Source organism: Acanthochromis polyacanthus, chromosome 6 (assembly GCF_021347895.1).
Source record: "Acanthochromis polyacanthus isolate Apoly-LR-REF ecotype Palm Island chromosome 6, KAUST_Apoly_ChrSc, whole genome shotgun sequence".
NCBI lineage: Eukaryota > Metazoa > Chordata > Actinopteri > Pomacentridae > Acanthochromis > Acanthochromis polyacanthus.
This window is the reverse complement of record NC_067118.1, coordinates 35,859,876-35,886,140: the sequence shown is the minus strand read 5'-3', so window position 1 is coordinate 35,886,140 and position 26,265 is coordinate 35,859,876. Positions and strand designations below refer to the sequence as shown.

Below are 26,265 nucleotides of genomic sequence, written 5' to 3'. Positions count from 1 at the left end.
TTTAAGATACAGTAAGAACAACAAAAATGGACACAGGAATGATGTCACGTTAATACGCATTAAGTAGCTCAACGAAACCCAGAGGTGTAGAGAGTACAAACAGGGTGAAGCAGCCACACCAGGCTGAGGTTATGATTCCGAGTGGTTAGCCTGGACCAGGTATCAAGAGACCACAATCTAGCAACCTAGACATAAAGTCCATCAGGTTTCAAAGGTGGCCACCGTGAATGCGTCCCTCAACAGGAGGTGATGGGGAAGACAGTGTCCTGGTTGTTTTCTGACCATGAAGGCTGTCCAGCAGGGGCAGCCACTCATCCCTGCAGGTCAGAGCCTCTGCTAAGAAAGTCTGTGGTTTTGGACGGGAGTGACAAGAGGCTTATGTGGTCACAGACTATCACACCTCGGGAGACCTTCGTGGAAGCCAGCAGCGTAGCACACTCTGTTATCTGGCTGTTTATGAGCAACCGAACTTTGCGTTTTGTTATGTGCTTTTGTGACAATTTCTGGCTGATGCTTTTATATGAAACCTATCAAACACCGGATCAAACAGTTTTCTTAGTGTATTTTTAGCATGTCAACAATACGCATTGCAATAAATTATCACCCAGGATCATAAAAAGTTACGAGAAGCTTTACCATTTTTCAAGCGATTATCTCACAAATGTGAGTCTAAATCTGCTTTTGATTTCAAATCACATGATAAAAACCAACATAAATAGTCAAGTTAAATTATATAGAAAACAAAGGAAAAGGAGTTTACTGGAAAAGCAATTGAGCTTAGTGACTGGTCGTTTGTTCCGCACACTTACATCTCATTCACATTGACTGAAAGTGCTGCTGCTTTTCTCCCCTTGTCAGCTGGTAAAGCCATAGTTACATGATGATAAATACAGTGTGTACCAGTGTAGACCCTGGTCATATCAAACTTCAAAAAGCATCAAAGAAAAGTTGTGCCTCTTTGCTTTTCCCTGTCATTACTTCAGGGGTCTGAAGATTAAAAATAGCTTTGTACTTCAGGTGGATTGGTTCTTCAACACCATATGTGTTGCATTTGCACACTTGAGCCAAAGAAGACAACTGACACCTAAAGGAATTCCCTGTGGTGCCAATAAATGATAGTGTTGCATTTGCCCCCTCACTGGTTTTATTGTCTAGCAGCTGTCGTTAGCTGTAGGGCACTATCTCGCAGACAAGGCTACATCTAAAGTAACAGCGGACAAACAATTAAGTGATCGCTGAGATATAAGAATTACAAGAGCAGTCTGCTATTGAGCCCAAAAGAAAAGATGTTTGCACTAAAACTAGTGGATACAGCTTGTGCACAGCTGAACAGAAAGTTTGCTGTCGTTGCTGTGTGTGTGTGTGTCCATAATTAAACCTGATTCCTGTTGAGCTTTTCAGAAATAGCACACATGCACATACACCCCTTTGCATCACCTGATTATGCCTGATTACAGACTGCGCGTGACAGCAGCTCAGGTGCACAACTCAGCACACACACACATCATCCCAGCAGCAGCAGCACAAGCCCGGCTGCACACACAGCCAGCGTCCCGCCACCCCTGACAGCATATTGCCAAAATAAACAGCATCAGCCCTGTCAACATAGAAATCTCTCACTGCAAGGGAGACTCACACACACACACACACACACACACACACACACACACACACACACACACACACACACACACACACACACACACACACACACCTAGTACCTACACAAACATAAATCTACACACACATTCTCTTTCGATAAACACATCTGGCAATCAGAGATGTGTAGAGACTCACAGCAGGGAGAAGAGGTTCAGTGGGGTATTGATATTACAAACACACCTGCATACTTCTTTCTTTCTTTCTTCCTTTCTTCCTTTCTTTCTTTCTTTCTTTCTTTCTTTCTTTCCCTCCCACACACACACTCTCCACCCCTGACAGAGACACAGACTGTTTCTGACAGGCTGAAGGACGAGTGATTTCCTGGCAGCCATTGTCTCCTTGCCTCTTAATCCAAGCTTTAAGAGGTGGGCGGTGTTGACATCTGAGACCGGTGTATGAGATCCTCTCATATCTGACCTTTAACACAGCCAGACCAGAGCAGGTAAAGGTCTACAGCTCCCCAGTGGCTTGCATAGATTTGATACTGCACACAAGACGAAGAGAGAGAGAGGGGGGAGGGGAGGGGGGAGGGTGGTGGGGGGGTGGGGGTGGGACAGAGCAGTGGCACAAATGGAGAGTTCTTCAATAAAAAACCTATTAGCTACAAAGAAAAGTAGGTTCCTTCCTCTTTCTTTTCAAGATCACTCATTCAGATTCCTTTGCGTCAATAAGACTATATTAGCAAAAACTTTGAAATGGTGTGTCTGTGTATTCACTGGACTAGTCGGTGTATCGCACTTCTGAATTTATATCCCTAAACACACAATTGAGTCCTCAATGGGCTAAATAGGTTGCCCTACTGGAGGCCCCATTTAACACAAATTCATAATACATTATCTGATTGCATCACTGATACAGAGTCATTATGAAAATAAGCAGCCTGGTACACCTTACAGTTAACTTTTTATTGGGCAATGCTGCAGTGTGTGTATGTGTGATTTGTGTACAACACTGTAGCTAGTGACGATACGGCTGTATTAAAGTCAAACTATAAAATATAGTGCAAAGAAATAAAACACTTCCATCATGGGAATATGGCATCACTCCTGTACATGCTACATATACTTCTATTAATTCCTTACATGCAATTATTTGGATGCTCTGAATCAGGATAGAGTTTAAAATGTGTCTGGAATGCAGCAGGAAAATTAAGCACGAATGTGTAGCTTCACAGAGGACAGTTAAGCTCCAGCAACACCACACTTGTGTTGACAGTTACCAGCTACACTACAGCACAAGAAGGGGAAAAAAAGCAAGTTGTGTGTTTCAACTGTTAGTGAGGTAAATGTAGTGCATCCAACTGTTGACTGTGACACTTTTCAGATATTGAGCAGCTTTGAAATATATTCCAAATTAAGTAACAGCATGGAAAACAAGTCATCCCACGTTTGCAGCTTGTTTATCAGTCACATTCTCACACACTCTCCTGTCGGGCCACTGGAAGCAGTTGAAATGATTTTCTTTGGCAGTTAGCATTTTTCAGTCTATCTGTTTGTCTTTCTGAGCTCATCATCATGTGTGACAGCGATGACTCTGGGCTGCTTGACAGGTAATTCAATCAGCATTTGTTTGCAGTAAACACAGTAAAATACATTACCTTTATAAACTCCTGTAAACAGAACAAGTCGGAGGAAAACATCTTTAAAGTCGCTTAACTAAAGTATTTGTACACTTAACAATCAATTAATGTATTACTTGTGTACATCTCTGCATTCAAATTTGATGCAAGAGACCAGAGTTTGTATCTTGACAGTGAATGTTGTCCTTTTATTTGAAGTTTCACTACCCTTTGCACCTGTAACAACAATGAACAATGGTGCACAATGAAGATTAAACACAGCAAGAACATGAATTTAAAATGTTAAAGAGTTACATTTGCTAACTGTTATTAGGCTCCAATTTCCATGCATTGGTATTGTAGAAACGGCTCATTTTAAAAAATGGAGATTGGGTGCTAAATATTAAATAATAATAGGATTTTTAAAAACACTGGTAGCATCACCAAACAGCCTGACACGTCCCCAGAGTTCTTCCTGGCCAGGACAGGGGAGATAAGGGCAAGCTTCGACCTGCCACCCATACCCATGACACCTGCCACAGAGGTCAATCAGCCAGGGGTGCCACGTCTGTCAGGGCCAGGGTGAACCGGGTAGCTAGTCACCAAGCAGTTTAATCTCCAACAGATTCCCACCACCTGGCTCCACTGGCGTCACACCAAACCCTGCAGCCCTGCAATCTGCCAGCTCCTACTGTCACGTTGCAGAGGGTTCAACTGGAACTTAACAGGAGACGGATGGATGGATGGATGGATGGAAGGAAGAATGGATGGATGGATGGATGGATGGATGGATGGAAGGATGGAGCACACACATCTCTTGTTAGAATGCATCATCTACTGCACCGTCTTTGCTGTATGCTGCATACAGTTGGAGCTATGGGTGACCCGCAGGCTATACTGCTGCTGCCTAAGTGTATGTGAATACATGAATGTTCGCCTCAGGGGGAATTTGCTCGTGGGTCTTTGATTACCAATTCGCAGTCAGGCTTTTCAAAATGACACAGTTGTTAGACTCCCCTTCAGAAATATAGCATGTAGCTCGTAGTCAAATCCCCCATCTGTTAGATGAGTTCTCAGCCCTTTGGCTTGTCTGTCCACATCTTTGTTGTAAAAGTCTGCTGCAGAGTTGCTTTAAGTCGCTGAAGGAAATGGAAGGTCAACCACTCGTGACTCAGCTCCTAAGAGATGCTGATGAAAAGAATAGAAATGTGTCTCTTAGCTTTGTCGAACAGTATAGAAGATCACATCTTGCATTGCCAAGAATCCACAGAAGTGGAACTGGGCGCACTGGATTGCATAAACAACCGGAATCTGGGACAAATTTTGGATGCAGCAGCTTTGTTTCCCTTTCCTCCAAATGTTTTGCTCAGCACATTATTGGCCTTTGTAAGCATACAAAAATCAAAGATATGCACAGACTCACTCTGAGGCCCCTCCCCAACAGCAACACACACGTGTCTATGTATGTATGTATGCTGTGTGAAATTCTCCTAGTCAACTGGATCAGGTGACGCTGCATGCAGTTGCACAAACAGATAACATGAATTAATCAAATAGGCTACATCTGCTGGGTTGCTGTGAGAACTCAGATCCTCTGTGTGAACGCATGCACAAAGGGATAAAATCAATTTAATTACGGCTGCTGTTAGAAGTTCATTTCACTGTTGATTAGTTGATTTTGTTTTGTTTCAGTAAAACCCTTTCTTTTTATTAATTTCATTTTCTGAAGTGCATACATGTTTCACAAATTAAAAAAAAATAGCAATCAGTCCATACAAAACAATGAAGTCAGTGAATAAAGCAAAAACAAAGAACTACAACAAAAACAAGAAGGAAAAAATCAGCGGGGGGTGCCTTTGTGTGGTTATATTTGCACGGCAGAAGAAAGAGTTGAAATGAAATAAGTAGCACTGCCTGACAGAAATACGAGGAGATCACTTTTTGATGTTGTGTATTGGAAATATGGATGTGCTTTACACAACATAATAGCACAAAATGAGTACAAATGATTACCAATAAATAAATCAAATCAATAAATATGTCAAATATGTTGAGCAGACTTCATGAAACTGATGTTTGTGATTATACATAGCTCCAGTTATACTATATGTTCACAGGAAACGTTGCAGCTTAGTAATTATTATGGCTCTAAATCCTATATCAAGCATCTCTTGTAAAATATTGTAGTCATAACCAACAAACTTTAACAAGCAAAATCTTCACATTTCAAAAGCCAAACCTAAAAATATTTGCTGTTTTTACTTGATTGCCTTGACTCAAACAATTAATAGATTATTAAAAATGATTAAAAATGGTGTGACCCTGTAAATTCACTACTCTATACATATCTGTAATGCAGTCTTTTGTTGTAGCGTGTCTTTGCAAACATTCATGTCAGCAGGAAACCAACTTGCAATGCGATCCCACCAGCTGCGACATTAACATGTTACCGTGCCAACAGATTACATTTATGCATGATTACTCAGATCAATATTCAATATCTACAGATGTGCAAGCTGTAATGGCCTGTCAGGAGAGATAAACCAGGCCAAGTTTCGTCCCTCGATGCCTATTCATATCAGCACATTTTGCAATGACCACTATAAATCCTCCTAAACCTCCCATAAATGCACAACACAGCGCACCATTACTGCCCCGTATGGTAGCTACTAGTAACATGAAAGTGCTCTAAATGATGTGAAACACCCACAAAGAACAAAATATCCCCATTATGTTGCTGTTCGGCATCATGAGTACCTAGCATTCAAGGGTTTTGAAGGTTCCTAACAGAATTAGATCAGTACTATCGGACACTGAATCACAGTAAAATAGTAAGTGGCAAATTTCCTGGAGTACATCAGGGTGAGAGAGCAGAGTTATACATTAGAGAGAAACGGATATTGCAGGTTTGTTTTTCAGCTTTTCCCAGAAGAACAGTGTTTAGCATCATGAAATTTGTCTAGAAGTGATGCACTGAAGTCAGTTCTGATAAGTTAGTGTATCGATGCTCTTATTGCTATTTTAGATGAAACTCCATTTTGAAACAATTTGCAAGCATTTAAGGAGCCTCGTATTACCTTTCTATTTCCACGGCTCCTAACCACGGCAGGGAGACCTTTTTAGTTTTGAGTGTCTTCACTCTTGCCTGTTTCGTAGCTGCTAACTAGCCTTTACTACCCAATGATGTGGAGGAAGAGGGACGCTCTCTTGATGCTGCAAGAACTGTGACTTAATTTCCCTTTCTGAAGCAGCAAACAGAGAACACAACATCTTGATATTTGTTGTACTGAAATTCGGGCCGATCTAGACATTTTACAGCTGATTACACTAACTTCATCATTTCTGCCAGCATGCACTTTCACAGTGGCTGCGGCTACGTGCTGCAAATTACTACTGAGTTACAACAAAAGGCCACCGGATCAACGTCACACACGGATTACAAAGTCACAAAGCACTTAGCAATTAAAAACTTTGCAGTGGAGCACCTTACATAGAGTATTGTTGAATAATTAATTCAAGAACATGTGGGTGTGCCGCACTAAAATAGAGAAATAAAAGGCTGAAATTGAGAAGTTTGGACTTACTTCTTTACAACTCTATTATTCAGACGGAGGCCATTGTTCAGGTGTTGGAGCAGATTGCCGACTAAGTCTAAGATTGGCGGTGTGATCTGAAGTATCTCTGGGCAAGACATTGAATCCCAAGTTGCTCCTGACGGCAGGCGAGCACCTTGCATAGCAGATGGGTGAATGAGAAACACATTGCAAAGCACTTCAAAAGGCGCTAAAAGGTGCTATTTAAGTGGAGACAATTTGCATTTTTGTTGTTACAGAAAGAGCAAAGTACTGAAAAAGAGGCACCATTGTACTGGTATAAGTATCAGTTTAAATGTGAATGGCACCCAACTCTACTCAGTAACCATTATTGCATTACAACATGAGCATTCATGGGTCAGGCATGCCTGTTTTTTAACCGGGCCTTCATTTTTATCTCAGCTACACACCTGTAAAATTCCATGTCCGCATCTTGCACGGTTGTGGCGCTACTGTGTTGACAAAATCTGTCCACAAACAGAAACGCAGACAGACATTTTAAAAAGCTGCCAAAATACTCAAAACCCTCCTTGCATTTTTTTTCCCACTGCAGTCCCCATAACTACACACACAGACAGACTCGCAGTTGCGGCAGGTAATAAATCACGTTGAATTGAATTAGGCTAAATTGATTTGATTTAAATTGAGATGCGTGCGGTGCAGAAACAGGACAGACAGGCACACCTTTAAACACTCGGGCCCTGACATAATAACACATACCTGCCCGTCTGATCAAGCCTCTCCTCGGCTTCCCTCATTTGAGTGACTAATAATAGTCCACGCCGTTCCATGAATCACAGTTATTAAGAGAAAATATTTTCATTTAGGTCTCCCGGCTGCTTATTTTTCACAGTCTCATTGAGCGAGGAAGTTAAGAGGCGCGAGGGTACAGCGCTCACTCACAATACCAACAAAACAGCATCTTCATGACTCAGTATTATTACACGGCAAAAGCAAATGAAGAGCCCGTGTTTGTGCGGCGCTCGCCCAGCATTTTGAAAACACAAGGGCAGAGTCGGGAGAAACGGAGAAGGTAGATTAAAATAGATGAGTGTAAGACAAGAAAAGAAGCCAAGACACCCAGAGCCACGGGGAACGAAGACAGACAGACCGAGACAGAGGAACGGTTAGTAGGTGGGGACCTTGAAAAGCTTTTGTTCTCTCAACACAGAGGGCTAGTAAAGCAGCACTTGGCAGTTGGTTCAAAGCAACAAACTCTAAATCAATCTTTTACAGCTTGTCCAAACAGACTAACGGAGACACACACACACACATGGACGCAGAAAAGGACATACACACAGTAGGAAACACAAGCAAGCAGACAATACCAGACACTTTGTACTGTTTGAGACCTGTTGTGGAGAGAAGAAAAAAAAGGTTTTCACTTCCTATACTGAAATAGGAGAGAGCCTGGTTTGATACTGAGACTGTGTGTGTGTGTGTGTGTGTGTGTGGGGGGGGGGGGGGGGGGGGGGGGTAGGTGTGTGTGTGTGTGTGTGGTTGTGTTTATGAAAGTGTGTGTGGCCGTTGCTGTGTTTCTTTAATGAGCTCGGTTTACACACTTCGTTAATTGGCTGGCACAGCAAAGAGGACTGTCCACCATCTACAGGCCAGTCTACACACACACATACACACACACACACACACACACACACACACACACACACACACACACACACACACATCTCCATTTCACTGTGCTTATTTATTCATGTATTAGTTAGTTTGTTCCACTAGGTTCACTTGCAGGCTGCTGTAGTAATTGCCACTATATTCTTTGCATTGATTTGTACTGTTGACTGCAACACTCTGTGCTGCGTCTATGAACACACACGCACACACACACACACACACACACATACCCATACAGACACTCTGTGCATTCAAATCCACTGACTCCTTCTCTTTTTGCAAGTCTGACTTTGCAGAAAGGAAAGAAAACAAAGCACGGGCAAATTGTATTCGCAGTCCGTTTATGTCTCCGTTTATCCATTTACCTGTTTCTCGCTAACACGCATTATTTCCTATAACAGAGAGACAGGTGAGAGAGCAAGAAGTGCGAGTGTTCTAATTAAAGTATCTGGGAGGGGGAAGAGAGCCAAGCTTTCTTTCAGTACATCCCTCATCACACCGGCTGTAAAAATAGCATCAACCCCACAATCCCAGCCAACGTTCTGTCTGCTTGCAGCTCAGGGTTTGTTTCTGGTGAGCAATAGGAGGTACAGTGGAGAGATTCTGCTGCTGCTGCTGCACAACAAATACAGACCAGCCAGGCTTGGTCCGCATAGGCATTCTTCTCTAGCTGGGTGTGATAGTCCATTTAGACTGGACTGTGTATGTGTGTGAGGGAACCATGCTAAACATGATTACAGTGTAATGGTGTACGTGTGTGTGTGTGTGTGTGTGTGTGTGTGTGTGTGTGTGTTTCTTTACGTACGCGGTGTGTGTCCGTGTATGCTCTGTGTGTGTGCGTGTTTGTGGATATGTGGGCAGGCAGGACAGGAGGTCTGCAGGGAGAGATAACTGCTCAAATCTGTCTTCTCCTTCTCACTCACACCCTTCTGCTCAGACCTCTAAAAGCTTACCCCTCGGCTTACCCTGCACACACACACACAAGCGCAGACCCACGAACGTACATACACACACACACACACACACACACACACACACAGGATCCTCAAATCAACCCTATCCCCGACTCCCATTTTAGTCTTCACAATTCTCCCAAGTCTAAAGCGGCTGCGGTTAATTTGAGAGAGACAGACATGAGGAGACAAGAATATGAAGGACGAACATCAAGTTGTCAGAGTTAGCATTCGTTAATGAGGTGTTTGCACGAACTTTGTACATGTGCATACAGTACATCCATGCTCTCTTGGACTCGCAGGCATTCAGAGATTCAGAGAGAGACAGCAAGTTGGAGAGGAGTTGTTTAATATTTAAACAGGATGCTTTAAAGTCGAAATCGAATTAGGATACACAGGAAGACTCTAAATTTACCATTTCTTTTTTTAAAAAAATATTCCCTTCCTATGCATTCTGCAGGTAATTTATACTGCATGAAACCACACAATGCTTCCTTCCAAATCACCATCTTTTGTCTGCTCTTCAAGTTCTCCACTTTCAAGAATCTCTTTTGTTTTCTCAGCAGCTGTTCTTCCTTCATAGTGACCCTCTGCCCTCCCCTCTCCTCCTTCTCCCCATGAACAAACAAGTCCTCGTCAGATGGATTTTCTCTACACATGCCTCACTGTATTATCTCTTCCTTTCCAAACACCTCTGGGAGGTGAGAAGGACCATGCTATGTCAAGGAGATTCTTAAGATCACAGTGTCTCCATGCGGGCAAGTCGTAACGGTGAAAAAAATCTGTCTTTAAACAGCTGAACTGCACCACCTCTCTCTTGGACAGACACTGAGAGGGTAGCGCCGTCACGAAGGTGGCCGTGAGAACAACGAGAAATGATTGCGATCAGAAGAATTCATGTCACGCATACCGAGAAGTTCACAGAGACGGCTGTAAACATCTTTGTTTCCTGCACATCTTCCCTGCAGCACCATGGACAGTTTCCTCAGTGCTGCGCTGGTCAGCACCACAGACAGCTCCTCACTGGATGTGGTACAGTCCGATGACAGGACAGCAGCTCGCAAAAGATGCCTCGGAGGGCCTTAAGGGGCCTCATTAGTGCAGTCAGGGGATGCAGGTTGTGCAGAGAATTCCCACTTCTAAGCAGACAATAATAAAGAACACCCTCAGCTCAGCGTGACACCGATGCCTCCGGTACACAACATGGATGGTGAAATCTTATCTGATGTTCCTACCTCCCATTTAAGGAAATTCAAGTAGGATTAATGACATTCTATCTAACAGGATTAAAGTATATACAAGAACAAGTGCTGCAGAGGTGCTATATCACATGTTCATGATGATAAGCTTTATCTAACAAACACTTCGCTTTTATGCTCTCTGACTCCTTGCCTCATCCGCTGCTGTATTCTCTTTTATGTAAAATGCACATGATTGTGATCCATATCTAATGCTCTTTAAAAAGAAAAGAAGTGATGAAAACAGGGCGCGGTTGTTGTGGGCTGCTGAAATTATTTTCATTAGGGATGTAAAGTAGAAACACATAAAAAATGTACTTCAGGAAAATATCAAGGTGCTGAACTTTGCAGATCTAGACTGCATTTTAGAGAGACTTAAAAATAACTTTTTTTAAAAACTTTTTCTAGCATTTTTCTGATAGTTTTAGAGTTTTATTCATTGGCTAATTTGCAGATTGTGCTAATGGATGATGCCATTGTTGATCACAGATAACTGAGAGTCATTACGATGTTGAGCCCTGCATCATGGTTTTGCATTGGTGCCAACAGCATGTGTGTAAATATAGGTTAAGAACACTGATTGCATAATATGATACATGGTCACCTTACTAATGCTAATTAGGCATGAGTAGCTAATGTCTGTGTCTCACTGAATGAGGGGAAAGAATGTGTTTGATATTTTCTTTTTCTGTAAGGTTAACAACCATTGCTAAAGATATCTTGAAGAAATGAATAAAACAGAAAAGTATGAGTAAACAGTTATTAGTAGTTCACCATAAAAACATTTCCTTTCTATATTACCTCAGTTATTTCATTTAAAAAAGAGGTCAAACAACACAGTAATTCACAAAAAAAAGTGAAGATTAGAAAGACTAAAATCCCCAAAATGCATACAGATTTATAGCAAAACTTTGTGTAGGAAACATATTGACAAAAATAATTGACAATGTAATTCCTTGTGACCAAAAAGCCTTAAAGCCATCAGCATCACAAATTAAGCACCTCTTTGTGCCCTTCACTGCCACAGCTGCAGCCTCGGAGAGGACACAAGGCCGGCTCTGCCTCATCACATAAAGGCAAGCGGAATGCTAATAAAGTTGGATTCAATCAAATTGAAAGCAGTCTTTTGGTAATTCATGGCTTTAAAATTAGAATTCTTGTTCTGCATTCAGAGCCTTTCTCAGTCTCTCCCACACAGCTCGAGTCTTATCCTGGCTCGACCTGAAAGGATGTTGTGTTATACACTGACAGACGGATGTGTGAGGCATTATTTGACTTTAATCTTACAAAAACAAAAACACTCCAAAATACTACTATTCTAAATGACATTTAAGCAATTGTGAACAAAATCCTTTTTTTAATTGTAATATTATCCTGATGTTACATTAGATATGGTTTTAAAGGCACTTTTACTTTTATTCACACCATTTGTTGACTACATCTCGTTTTCTGCTGGCATTGATAAATATCTTTGTCCCTTCAGCCTCGGGTACTTTCGCTAAGTCTAACTAAGCAACAAGTTCCTGTAATGAACAACTGTGACTGCTGGCGGAAACATAAAGAACAGAGTCCACCTGTCTGCCAAATGGTTTTCTCCACAAATTACCAAACCAGTGCAGGATGACAAATAGCAAATGTAAAGGATAGATTGCTGTTGTGTTGTTTCATTCAGAAACAGAGCCGTATTCATATGAAAATGTTGCAGATTAATACTTAAAACCTGCTCAAAGATGTGTTTCTGCGCACATGTGCATGGCTATGTATGTATGTGCCCTCAGAGTGCTGTGGCTAATGACAGTGTCATAATATTAGTCATATTAGGAGCGGATTAGTAAGAGAAACCGTCTTAGGGATGTGATCCCTGGGAGGGGGTGCCAGATGCTGCTTGTATTACTGTCAGCCCTGTGTCACACACACATTGAGAGCCTCGCAGCCTTGCCTGCTTTCCTCAATAGGATCTGTAGAGAAACATGACACACCGAAGCACACCGCCTACTGTAGCCCATTCTCCTCTTCCACAGCCTTTTTTTTTTTAATCTCATCTATTGAAGTGCTGGTGTGAAACGTGTTTGGTAGAAAAACGGAAATGCTGCAGCTGTGTCGGAAGGTTGAAGCTTAAAGATCAGGAGAAGCAATCCTACGTTCTCAAGCCTCTTAACAAGGTGTTCCCTCTTAGAAGGCAGAGCGTGTCATTTATGGTGAAGCCAAAGTGACAAACTTCTCAGCGAATACAGTTTGTGACTTATGGATCTCAAAATGTTGTGCTGAGATGACATCAATTCAGAGTCTAAAAGCTTAAGAAATCATTTTTAAACATCCATCCATTCATTATCTACACACCGCTTAATCCTCAGTAGGGTCACGGGGGGCTGGAGCCCATAACAACTGACTTAGGGTGAAGACAAGGGACACCCTGGACAGATCACCACTCTATCACAGGGCTACACTTATAGACAAACAATCACTCTCACATTCACAGCTACAGACAATTTAGAATCACCATTTAACCTCAGCATGTTTTTGGACCGTCGGAGGAAGGAGAAGTCCCCGGACAAAACTCACACATACACAGAGAGAACATGCAAACTCCATTTTTAAACATTTCAAATTAAAAGTTGTAAACATTTTGAAATAATTTTAAGTGAAGATATCGTATGAAAATGAATCTGTTTTGTTTGTTCAAATGAAAAACATTGTAGCCTTACATTATTTTACTACACCAGTTCAACAGTAGTTTCCTCCTACCTTCATCTAATTTAAGTAAACTGGTTTAAAAAGACTGAAGTGGATCCTGCTCTGAAACCAATAAAACAAGAGATTCATGAATGGATCGACGACACAACAGAGTGAGTCAGCATTAGTCAACCTATTCCATTCTTTTAAGAATTTAAATATAGCTTTTATTTTTGTGTTCAGTAAAAGGGAGTCACCCTGCTGTCATTTGAGCTCCGACTTTATTCAACTTTTATTATGTCTGGCAGCAGCACAGCAGCCTACATATGACACATATAGCTGTATTAGCCACTGCTAGCTCCACTGGTCTAAATGGAGAAGGTGTTATAGAAATATTACACTGGACTCCTACCTTTAAATAAAATGACCAGCATACTACTGGGCTGTTAGTCAGTTTAATATCGCATGCAGCACGGAGAATAAAAGAGCATCATTGCAATGGGGAAGAGGCCTCCCTCCTCTCTCCTTCCAAAAGGAATGACAGCTTATTTTTAGCATGACAGTGAAAAAACTACTTTCCTATTGGCTTGTTGTAAATAGGTTGAAAGTTTAAACCTCATGGGACAGTTTTTTCCTCCTTCCAAAAACAAAAAATGCCTTCTAGGGATGCGTGTACATCTTCCCTCTTTGACTTTCCGATGCTGTCTTTGCACAAACATGCTGAGCTACAAGACATTCACTCTACTAACATAAAACTGTTTCCAAACAACAAAGATACACTGACCTAAATGAATCACTAGACAATAAATGGTAGCCTAAGAGCTCACAATTCAGGTAGTGAACACCAGCAAAATGGACAATAGGCTAAAGTCTAGTCACTTTTTTTTTGCATATTTGTTGTAACAATCACAGTAGAAGCTGGATTTAAGCATTAAGCAGAATATGACAGCTTAGTCAGGATGATATATTTTGTTATGCTAAGAAAAAATGTGTGAAATAACGAACATTCAGCTGGATATAAACTATCATGTCTAAAGTATTTTCTGTTTTTTAGAGGATCCCTCCTCTTGTTTAGAGACAGATGAAGCAGCCAAGCTGAGCTGTTAGATGCAGTATGTTGCTGCTGAGTCAATGTCCTCTACAGTTGGAGTCGAATCTTTGCACACCAAGCCATACGAGTTCTAGCTGCTAATGTGTAAACACAAGTCCTCAAATGTAAACAATCGCCTGCCATCACTGGTTTACATGTGGCTGTAAAATATCAAAATGTGTGTGTTATATCTGCTTCATCCTTACCGTTAGAGAGCTACACACACACACACACACACACACACACACACACACACACACACACACACACACACTCCTCCCCTCCACCACCACCACCACAGACATCCCCAACCAAACTGCGCTAATTACTGTTTTGTATGTGCTCCAGCTCAGACATACCACTCTACACTATACGAAGCTTCATACTGAATTCATAATTGCATAATTAGATGTAATTGCTTGTGCTGTGGGCTTGCCTGACAACCTAATGAGGCAGCTGTAAAATAGCTAGTGGTTCCACTTATAAGAACATAATCAAAGACTACAAGATAAAAGGGCATACACAGATAAACACGGGCAGCCAGTAGGACAGGCCCAGAGCTACATGCAAGGTAAAAACAAGAGTTGAAATTATTAAAGGAAAGATAAGACGGCGTGAGGGAGTGAGTTTGCTGCTCTGGTTATACTGTGTCAACAATTGCTCAGTTCATCAGTGAATGCATCTTTCATGCCACGGTCTTGTGGATGCGATATTCTTCCTACCTTTCCTTACTTTGCACCGTCGCCATGGGACTGACCAAAGCCAGACGCTCACAATCATGCCTAGGGACAGCAGAGACAGGACACACAAACACAGGCGCGCGAGGCGAGGCCTAATTTGGCGGCATAATGACCACAGTGATTGCTGTCTAGTTGTTGATGAAGAACACTGCCGGAGGGGTTGCATGTGCGACGTGGCTCTGACTTCTAGCTAACAGCTCTTCTTTGCCATCAGCCATAATGAGTCAGTTCTGACACCGCCAAAGCTACAGTGTCTGTGTTGGTTCATTTATAATGGCTGCTGAAAGTAATACCCCCTCCCAGCCCACACACTGGTGGAGAGTGCTGTCACTGCAAACTCATTAGCAGAAGCTATAGCCACGCCAAAATCAACAAATCAAATAGCCTTCTTAATAAGTTGCAACATGTCACAGCGAGTTGGCCATTACAACGGCAACAATAGTTCACTTGCACGTCGTGAATTTCCCTGCCACGGTGCAGCTGCATCCACTACAACCTGCTGTCTCTGAAATATTGCTAATTATCTGTCAACGACCCTTGCAACCAAACGAAAGCATGCCTTTACACGGCAACACCATTAGCGCCTACTGTATGCAAACAAAAAGAACCTCGTATGTTTACTCTTTGGTTGGGAAAGCGCATATTGCACAGTACATGTTTGCAGACAAGAACACTGTTTTGCTGCTTTCTGCCAAGAGGTTTCTGTTGTAACAGCTTGTGAAAAAAGAACTCGGTTCGTTTGCATGTTTCAGTGGCCCGGCTATATCACTGAGTCTGTTTTCTTCAGTTTTCAATCAGCTGTAGTGCTGAGATACTGGGATAATGTATAGGTGTGTTTTAGAGCCCAATAACAAATGACCATGTGTTGTCTTATCTGTGTGACTGAAACAGAGAGAGATATAAAGGGACTCAGTGCAGTGCAGTTATTGCTCTCATGGTTACCATTACATTACACTGCAGAACCCCTTTCAGCAATACTTTATTTGATTATTGTCAAGAACAGCAAATTTGAAAACAAAGGTGCTTATGGAGAAATCTTTTACACTAAATCTCCAAACTAAACTGACAGTTGGTGCAATAGCAGCAGAGCTCCCCTCACTGGTAACTGACAGCTGTAATTCACAAGAAGTTTCTTTCAAGTTTAAGCCATCATAAGATTCTTCAAAAATTACAGCCCAACCAACATGCTGCCCTATTACAGACGTATTAGTATGAGGGATCGACAGATGTAACATTATCGATATGTGGAACCACTACACATGGTGTAGCATGTGATAGCAGCAAACCTGCATTCATATCTATGTAACTTCCATTATAAGGATTACCATAAGTGAAAATGCATGCTAGCAAGATGAGAGCATCACAGAATTCTCCTGTCTTTACTGATCAATCAACTGATTGAGATTAAACCGTTTGTCCCCATACAGCAAAATCTGCTGTTCTTCTCTGTTTTGGCAATCTTTCACAGTTTTATCACTTTTACTGTGAACTGAGATGCATGTCTTGAAGCTATTGTTTTCCAGACTCTGTTCCAAGGTAAACTGCACCCTTAGCCACTGTGAAAGTAGCAAACTTTCTTGTTTTTAGCGACAGCTTATGTTTTTTGTTCAGTTTTTGTGGGTTACGTCTCTGCTAGACAGACATTGCTGAGATCACAGAGTGACTGCAGAGAGACCCAAAGTAGTGCATTTCATTTATAAATAATGAGTTAATAAAAATAACCATACTGGTAATCAGAAAAAAGACAGATAGAAGCTCTGATAATCCATCAGTCCCTTATTGTTATATGTGAATATGCTGTCTCATGATAGAACTTAATTCTCCAGCAAGGAAAGCAGCATTATGTGATGATCACCATACATTTGTCTGTTAGCAGCATTACTCAAAAGCGGACTAAGGGATTTGGATGAAATCTTCAAGGAAAGTCAGAAATGACACAAGGACCACCTGATTAGATAACAGAAGTCATTCAGCTTCTAGTCTGTATCCACAGAGTTGTTGAAGATTTCTGTATCATTGTGAGGTGGTGGCACAGCGTCACTGTAACTATGACAACAAGTGAACACTACGTCAGCTGCCTGCTGACGATCACATGATTGCGATCCTGCTACAAATCGGCCACTGCAGACTTATCGGGACTTATAACTCACATAGTTTGTACATTTCAACTGTTTACAATACAATCACTACTGTCTGCAATCAAGTAAACTTTATTTATTCTACACATTTTAAAAACAACCAAGGTTGTCCAAAGTGTTTTACAGATCAAAAATAGAAAACACTTAATCTGTAAGGAAATATACAGAGCAAGATAACTAATGCCATATATTGCTACAGCTACAATTAAAAGCCAGGGAGTACACGTGTGTCTTCAGTAGGCACTTGAAGGTACAGAGAGACCGAACGTTTCTAATCTGGACAGGTAAGCGGTCCCACAAACTGGGTGCAGCTACAGAAAAGGCTCGGTCACCTCTGTTTCTGAGCCTGGATCCCAGAACTTCAAGGATCATCTGGTGGCCTGACCTCAGCGATAAAAGTGCAGCATGGACAGTTCAAAGGTCGGATAAATCAGAAGGTGCCAACCCATTTAACACCTTAAAAACAAGAAATAAACCCTTAAAAAATAATTCTAAAATATAGACAGGGAGAGAGAGAGGGAGAGAGAGGGTGAGAGAGAGACAGAGAGGGAGAGAGAGGGACAGAGAGAGAGAGAGACAGAGAGAGAGAGACAGAGAGAGAGAGACAGAGGGAGAGAGAGACAGACAGACAGAGACAGACAGACAGACAGACAGACAGACAGACAGACAGAGAGAGAGAGAGAGAGAGAGAGAGACAGAGAGAGAGAGAGAGAGAGCGAGAGAAGGGGGAGATTATATATATGATATATATACACAAATACACATACATAAAAAAAACTTACCAGGAAAAGCCTGATCTAGATAGGTTCTACCCTGCAACCCACAGGACCCACAGAATCCACTGCAAACATCCCAGTGCCACAGACATCCCCAGAGGTCCTGTGTCCATGCCCCACTGGGTCACACTGGGTCAGAGGAGTTTTAGCAGCATAGGCAGGTGGTCATAATGGTATGCCTGATCGGTATGTGTGTGTGTGTGTGTGTGTGTGTACATATATATATATATATATATATATATATATATATATATATATATACACACACACATATACATATATATCATAATCAGTAGTCTACTGAGCTATTTGTACCAAATTGAATGTAACAGCCTGAAGTAGGAGCAGACTGAGCAAACTCTCCTGAACAGAATGTGTTCTGAATGTCACAGGGTTATAAACAGCGATGCATTCACTTACTCATGTAAGCAGTGAAGTGCTTTTAAAGAGTGGTGTGATTGCCTAACTTAAGGGGGAAAAAAAGGGAACATTTGAGAGACTGACAGAGAGACAACAGAGTTTGGCCAAGAGAGATGGCTATTAACAGTGCAAATGAAGGGAAACATGTAATGACGGGACCCCAGAGTCACTGATGAGGGTGATGGATGGCTTTCAGCTCAAATACATGGCAGTCCATCACTCACGTCACACGCAAACACACACACAAATGTTCTCGCAGAGTATTTTCACACATAGATCCACACACTCACTTCTCCCCCTTATTAACCTTGTGCACATCCACTTATGCTGTTTTGCACAAGCCATTCAGCACTGTATTACTGGCACTCCAATCACATATACAGCCTTGGAAAACACTTATGCATACAGCACTCACCACTGCTCGACTCACATACCGTGATTAGGCAAACAACAGGATCACTCCCTCGTCATCCCTGCCTGTCTCTCTGCAATGAACTACAATCATTATCTATTATCTATTGCTTATTATTGTCAGTGAATTGTTTAGTCTCTTAGTATAAAAAATGTCAAGAGTGATAAGTAAGGGGAGTCAATGAATGAAAGAGTTCAACATGATGTCCTGAAATAGCTTATTCTGTCTGTCCAAGAGCATAAAAAAGGCATGGCAAAATGGACACAATATGGCTGCAACTAGCTGAGGTTTGGCATTTCTATAATTAAATAATAATATGGATAATTATTTATCTACTATTACATTATAGTCTTTTCATTCTTAGAGCTTTATTTCAACACATTTTACACTAACTGGTTAATTAGTTGGCCACAGAATGTCTTAAAATCCCCCAAATAATGAGACTACAGTGATAGATAACAGATAAAGCAACAAATTCTCACATTGGACAGCGATATTGCAGTGATATTGAGTACCAGCAAATCCCCACATTTTCAGCCTTTTGCCCAATAACTGACCCAAATGACTCAGTTATCAAAAACATTGGCATTCATTTCGACTAACAAACTCATTAAAAATTAATTTCCCCTCATTTTAACTACTTATTCAGCCAGCTGACTGTCTCCGTGCTGCACACTAACCCAGATTAGACTAAGAACAGCCAAGGAAAGATAAGCTTCATGTTTTTTCCCCCTCGATTGAAACTCTCCCCTCTTCCTCTGCTCTTCACCCCTTCTTTGCTCTGTAGTCGAGGGAAACGGCGAGGGGCCGAGAGGTGCTGGGTAAACAGTGGTTCTGCAAAGTGCTTTTTCCCGGGCTGTGTATACCTGGGTAATAGAGGCAGTAATGGAGTTTGTTCAGGCTAAGGTTATCCTGGAGCTGTGAGCGCAGCATCTGCAGCTGTTTCTCTCTGATGCCGTTCTGTTCCACAGCAGGTACTGATGTTGTTGTAGCTGTCACCGTTACTGTCCCACACAAGTCGTTTGGGAATAAAGCAATGTGTGTACGCATTTGTGTGAACGTGCATTTTATGCCAAGATGTGTGTGTGTGTGTGTGTGTGTGTGTGTGTGTGTGTGTGTGTGTGTGTGTGTGTGTGTGTGTGCGTGTGCGTGTGCGTGTGTGTGTGTGTGTACATCCTGAGCAAAAATCGCATACAGATAAAGTAAGGTTCTGGTGAAAGATGTGTCTGTAGGAGAGGGAAGGTGTCAGGATGCTCTGTGAAAATGGGTGTATGTTTGTATGTGTGTGTGTGTGTGTGTGTGTGTGTGTGTGTGTGTGTGTGTGTGAGCGTGTGTGAGCGTGTGTGTAGCCAGTAAGAGAAAGAATCTAAAAAATATATGTGTTTGGGTGTTATAGCTCACCTTTGGGAGGTGGGATAAGAACAGGGCTGGCAGCTAGGAATGAATTTACGGGGCCCGATCTCCCAGAAACAATTTCTTTATATGGGTTACACACATTTAGAGTGGCTACTCGTTCCCCGTGGGTCTCAGCACACCACACACAGCTACTGGAGATGGCCAATGAAATACAGAACACCCTTTTATAGGACACATGCTTTTTATTTATTTCTATTTATTCCCTGTAGCTTTCTTTTTTCCCTTCTTTCTCTGCCTTTTTTTTTCCCACTATCTCTTCGTCCAGATCTCTCTCATTCCTGCTCCTCAACCTGCCTTCCCTCCCGTTCTGTTCTCATCACGCACAGCTACAGGAGGTGGCAAATGAAAAATGGATCACCTTCTATAGCACTCACGCTGTACTTTTTATTTCTTCTGGTTGCTCTCTTTGTCTTTGTCTGTCTTGTCTCTTTTTTTTCCGTCTATCCCTCTGCGTCTCTTCTTCTGGACAGGAGCTGTGGGCTTATTGGTGGAATAGACGGATAAAGGAAGTGAGTAAGGGAGCTACAGGGAAAGGGAGAGTGTGTGTTAAAGGTGCATGGGGAGACAGTAAGTTGTGGGATGATGAGGAATATGACTGTGCATGTATGTGCTTGTGGTCATGTTGCTATAGTTAGTCTGGGTAACATGCTCTAATCTAAACCTGTCCTGCAGACTGCAGTCATCGGTGTTTGCAAACATTTTGTGAATTTTTAAATGCAGGATATGCTATTATAATTCCAAAACAATTCAAAAGAGGTAATTTGAGTGTGCAAAGCAGTGCATTATCCCCCTAAATTGTTGTACATGTGCAGTGCAGCCATTAATTTTGCAAAGGCAAACACGCTGGGGAGTCTCTGTGGAAAAGGGGTTAAGATGCTGACCATGACCTTTGTTGTGCTTCTCTTTCACTTGTTTGCTCTCATCTTCCCGCTAATAAAGACACAAGAAAGCGCAAACATTTAAATTACCATATGCAGACCCACACAAGGGAGTTCAGTCCCCACAATATGACTGTGATAATACATTTGTGCTCCCACAACATGAATAATCAAGTACCCTTTTGTCCATAACCTAAACTTAATGTAACCTTGAAACTAAAACCAACCCTTAAACTCCCTTTCCTAAATGTGCTCTCAATCCACAGTACAAGTACACACACACACACACACACACACACACACACACACACACACACACACACACACACACACACACACACACACACATCTGTTTTCTTTGCCATGTCATCTCCTCTACTCCTCATATGATTTAATTTTTTGCCTCATACTGGAGCAGATATAATGTGATTCACTCAGCATGGCAATTCATATTTAAGTAATTGGAGCGGGTGTGCAGCCTGTGGCAGCAGGGAGCCTGCAGTTACTAAATGTTTCCTAAATGAAATAGCAAAACAAAAAAAGATTTGCAATTATATAAATGATACACTGTTTTTATGTAACTTACCTAATCTTAATTTGATTACTTTAAATTACTTCAATGATCTCCAGCTCACATGACCTTCATTTCATTCCTCCTGCATATGTCCTCATTTTCTAGCTTTCCTTTCATTATCTCCACTGACACCTTCCAGCTCATCGCTTTGACACATCTGTGTACCTGTGATGAGAAAACCAAACGTGTTTATTGAATAATCTGGTGATGTTAACATCCCATTATGATTCCTTTGAATCCATGGCCACATTGGAAATATGTTCAAGAACCACAGAGCATGGAGAATTAATATATTCTTGCATCCCTTCATGAATCCGAACTACCCAGTTCAAACTTCCTTGCATGTTTCTCCTCCTGTCAGTCATTCCTCGCTGTCAGTTTCTCCTTATTTTGTAACTCCTTCACTCCACTCCTTTGCCTGGTCTGCCCTGTGTTCTTCACAGAGGCTTGTAGGGAGGAAGAGACAGAAACAGATGGAGCAGGAGCATGTCAAAAATGTTGGGATGGCCATCTTTGTTTGAATTAAAGCACTTTGTATCCGCACAAAGCTTCATACACCACTGCAGGTCATGAAAAGCACAGAAACAGCCATAAACCAATGATAATATTGTCAGCTTTTGACTTCTAACAGCGCCATTTAACATATTCAGACCTAAAAACAACCTCTACAACACCTTTAACACCTCACTTTCTCTACTTTGATGCTGCATGCTGCCATTGTCACCATAAACTTCTCACATCCACCAGCATCAGGTGACCCATGGCGCTCTGCAGAAGACGCCCACAGTTGGATTAAGGGCACTCATCTTCTTTTTTTTAACAGGAAGGCCTGAAAGCAGCACAGAAGCGGTGTTTCTGCCACGCAAAGCCAACTACTGAGTGCAACTATTTTTCATTTTTATAAGAAACAAGTGATAGTGCGTCATGGAGGAAGGAAGCAGAAAGGTTCCTTATCTTTTTACTGTTCTCGACAACACATTTATCATGTAACACCTCTAGAAACACCACAGTTAATAGAATCCATCAACAAGAAACGAGACTAGCGCTAAACAGCAGCTCCGCCTGAAACAGCGCACTGAACCTGGCACCATATGCCCGTATGTGCACAGTTAACTCCGTAGTCCTGTGTGCGCGCGTCCATGTGTGTGTGCGTGAGAGAGAGGGGGGGGGAGCCCTGTCGGCTGTGCAACACCTGAATAAAACCGCAATCATTTATCTTTGGTGTAATGTAACAACCGTCTAAACAAAACTGGAACAAAACCAGACCTAGCTGATGAGTGCTACCATTAGAAATATTTATATTTTTCACAGAACTCCAGTGCCTTCATAAAATCCAATCATTTCCTATTCGCTAAAATGGAACAGATGGGGTGCAGACTTGTCCATCCCGTGCGTAAAATGGTTTTAAAATGCGATATGAGCATTCCTGGTGATCCGGTAAATCACTTTTACCACACTCACCTTTCATACAGTTAACCAAAAGCGCATTAAAACCGTGACGCGCACCGGGCAGCTGCGCCCAGGTGTAAAGCCTGCCCGGTGATCCATACCTGTTGGTGCGGTGTGGTCTTGTTCTGTTAGCCCAGCAGGTGAACCTCTCTCCTCATAGCCGCTCCGCTATCCGAGACGGAGGAGAGCCTCGCATCCCCTCTTCCACCACCGTATCTCCTCTCTCACGCCGGCCGCTCAGGTTCGACTGGAACGGAAAAGTTATACCATACCATCCACCTCCACAGCTAGAGGAATAGAAAAAAAAGAGGAACGGGTGGCCGATGTGGCTTCCTGGATTAAATAAACCACCCTGGAGCTCCTGCGACTACTCCGGTGCGAGAAAAGGTTCCCTGAAAGTTCCAGCTTCTCTACTCCTGTTCTGCACAGCAACTTAGTTATTAAGCCATTCTGACAGGGAGGAAACACCCAGTTCTGATTCACCCCGATGGGCTTTTTTTCTTTACTTGCTGTGCGCCGAAAATCTCCAATAGTTTATCCTCTTTCAAGGAAGTGATGAGAAAGTACGCCCAGTGGCGGGACAGAGGTGCGATGCGGTTGGGGAGTCACGCAGACTGTTGTTGCGCTCCTGCTTGTCCGCCTGGAAGATGGAGAGTATGCTGCTCGGCTGTCTGTCTCCAATGAAGTGGAGCAGCGCCCCCTGGCGGCCCAATGATTAAACAACTGCACAGGGAGGCGCATGCAATGAACGTAAATGATACTGTACAGTAATGTGAAGAAGGCCATCTGGGCTGCGCCAAGACGCGTTGGATATATGATATTAGTGGTGTCCTGTCAGTGTGGACTGTCTGTTAAGCAGAAAGAGGCGTGGGCAAGAGCATCAGCACAAAATATAAAGATCACACACACACACACACACGTGCCCACACATACACACACACACGTGCACACACAGTCTCAAATCTCCATATGTCAACAGTGCCTCTTAGGGGCCTGGTTTCTGAACATGGGGAAAATCAGAAATGTTTGTGTCATGTCAAGAAGGACAAAACAATATTTTCTCACTCTCACTCTCTCTGTCTCTCTCTCTCTCAGGTGTGAGAAGTTCAAATTAAATTGAGTTCACTTGAGCTGAGCTATAGTGGCATTTCCCAGTAGACTAAACCAACAGGAGTGAAGGGGTGATCGACACCACGCCGACCGAACTGGCCCGTCTCTCTGCCTCAGTGTGCGAGTGTGTTTTCCACCACCTGAAATGACCTGAGCTGCCCAACGAAGTTTACTCACAACAAATGACTTTGTCCAGACTCAGTCACTCTGGCCAGAGCAGTTCATTTGAGGAAGTAGCCCCACCGGCTCTGCAGTGTGACTAGTGTGACTGTGCTGGTGTGTGTCACTGTGCATGTACTGTATATGTGTGTTTGTGTTCTCCTCTGGTGGCAGGGGAAAAAGATAGACAGTAATACGTATTAAGGTCACAGAAAATCAGGCGGTAGAGAAACCTGGTCGTAAAACACTGTCACACACACACACACACACACACACACACACACACACACACACACACACACACACACACACACACACACACACACACACACACACACACACACACACACACACACACACACACACACACACACAAACAGCCAGTGAAACAAAGTGCAGCTGAGTGGTGTGTAGGATCCACTGGAGTCAGCATACAAGTGTGTGTATGTGTGTGAGATGTAATCGAGGTGATGATGTATGGTTGCAAACATGGATGACAGGGTAATTGATCCATAGTGGGGGTGTGATTGTGCACGTGTGCGTGTGAGGAGGCCGCTGCCAGTCATACATCATTTCAGCCAGTGAGCTAATCTGTTACTCTGACAAAGACTTCAGAATGCCGATCTCTGCTTTCTGTTCTCTTTCTTCAACCTTTAGCATCCTCCTCTCTTCTCTCCTTTTCTCTCCTCTCCTTTTACATTTTGCCAACATTTGCATTTTCATTTCTCATTCTCTGATACATCCTCCTGCTGCCTATGTCTCTTCAGTCTTCTCTCTCTCTCTCTCTCTCGCTCAAGTAACACGGGTGAATCATGGATAGCCTGGATATCCAAACCATGGGATTTGTCTTCTATAGGGCTCTCTGGCACCGCAGTCAAACTCAGCATGTGGATTGCAAGATAACAGATAGGGGACCCGCATGTATGCAAGAGCCCAGGCCTGCTTGGAAGCCCTCAAAAATCAACCTAATTCCTTTGGGATCTGTGGCATTTACACACATGCATCCTCACCCACACACGCATACACCAGTTGGTGGCCTCCGAATGACTCAGAGAGGGATTTAAAATGTGCCAATCAGAGACCTTGGTGCATTTCTGTTACAGAATAGATAGTCAGTTCCCTTAGAGAGGCAGATTACAGATCACATAAAAGCCCCCAAAAGGCATATTGTGTGTACATAGAGTATTATGTCCCAGTGCACACATACATAGCGATGTGGACAGAATAGCAGAGTGTGAAATTAATTTGTCTTACATGTCTTTCAGTCATGTCACTAAAACAGATCAAGTACAGTCACTGTCATTCATATAGCATGCCTAAAACAACAGCGGTTTATCAAAGTGAATTCCAGTAGTAAAATAAGAATGGCATGGAGAATTTACCCAACATTTTTAAATATTCAGGTGAAGACCTTACAATATCATTAATAATGCATATTGAACTGACTCATTAAATATTAAGACCCTAGAAAATTGTATACATTGCAAATTAACCTGACTAACTTAAGTGTCAAGGTTACAAGCCTACAATTTCGTCAAACAAATGAAATGACTAATTAAAAAAACTAAAGTCAAGACCCTACAAAAGTATACACACCCAACAAAATGAATCCAAAAACTCCCTATGAGCAGCATATTTGTGAAAGTGGAGAGGAAGAACTCTATGTCAACTGGAAGAGACTTCCAGCAGAAGGGAGGGCGGCCATCTGCTGTGGCCGTTTGGGTTGAGAGTAAAGGGGAGGAAGAAAAGGGTAACAGGGACAACCAGACAGACAACAAGCAAAATAACATAAAC

The 26,265-nt window shown here is 42.3% G+C and overlaps 1 protein-coding gene across 1 annotated transcript in view; it reads right to left on the bottom strand.

Moving 5' to 3' along the window:
* LOC110958146 (chemokine-like protein TAFA-2) overlaps nucleotides 1–23,866 on the bottom strand; it is a 91,158-nt gene extending 67,292 nt beyond the window's left edge. The window contains exon 1 of the mRNA XM_022204523.2: nucleotides 23,304–23,866. The gene's annotated coding sequence lies outside the window, so the exon portion shown is untranslated. The remainder of the gene's footprint in view (nucleotides 1–23,303) is intronic.
* Nucleotides 23,867–26,265: the final 2,399 nt, after the last annotated feature.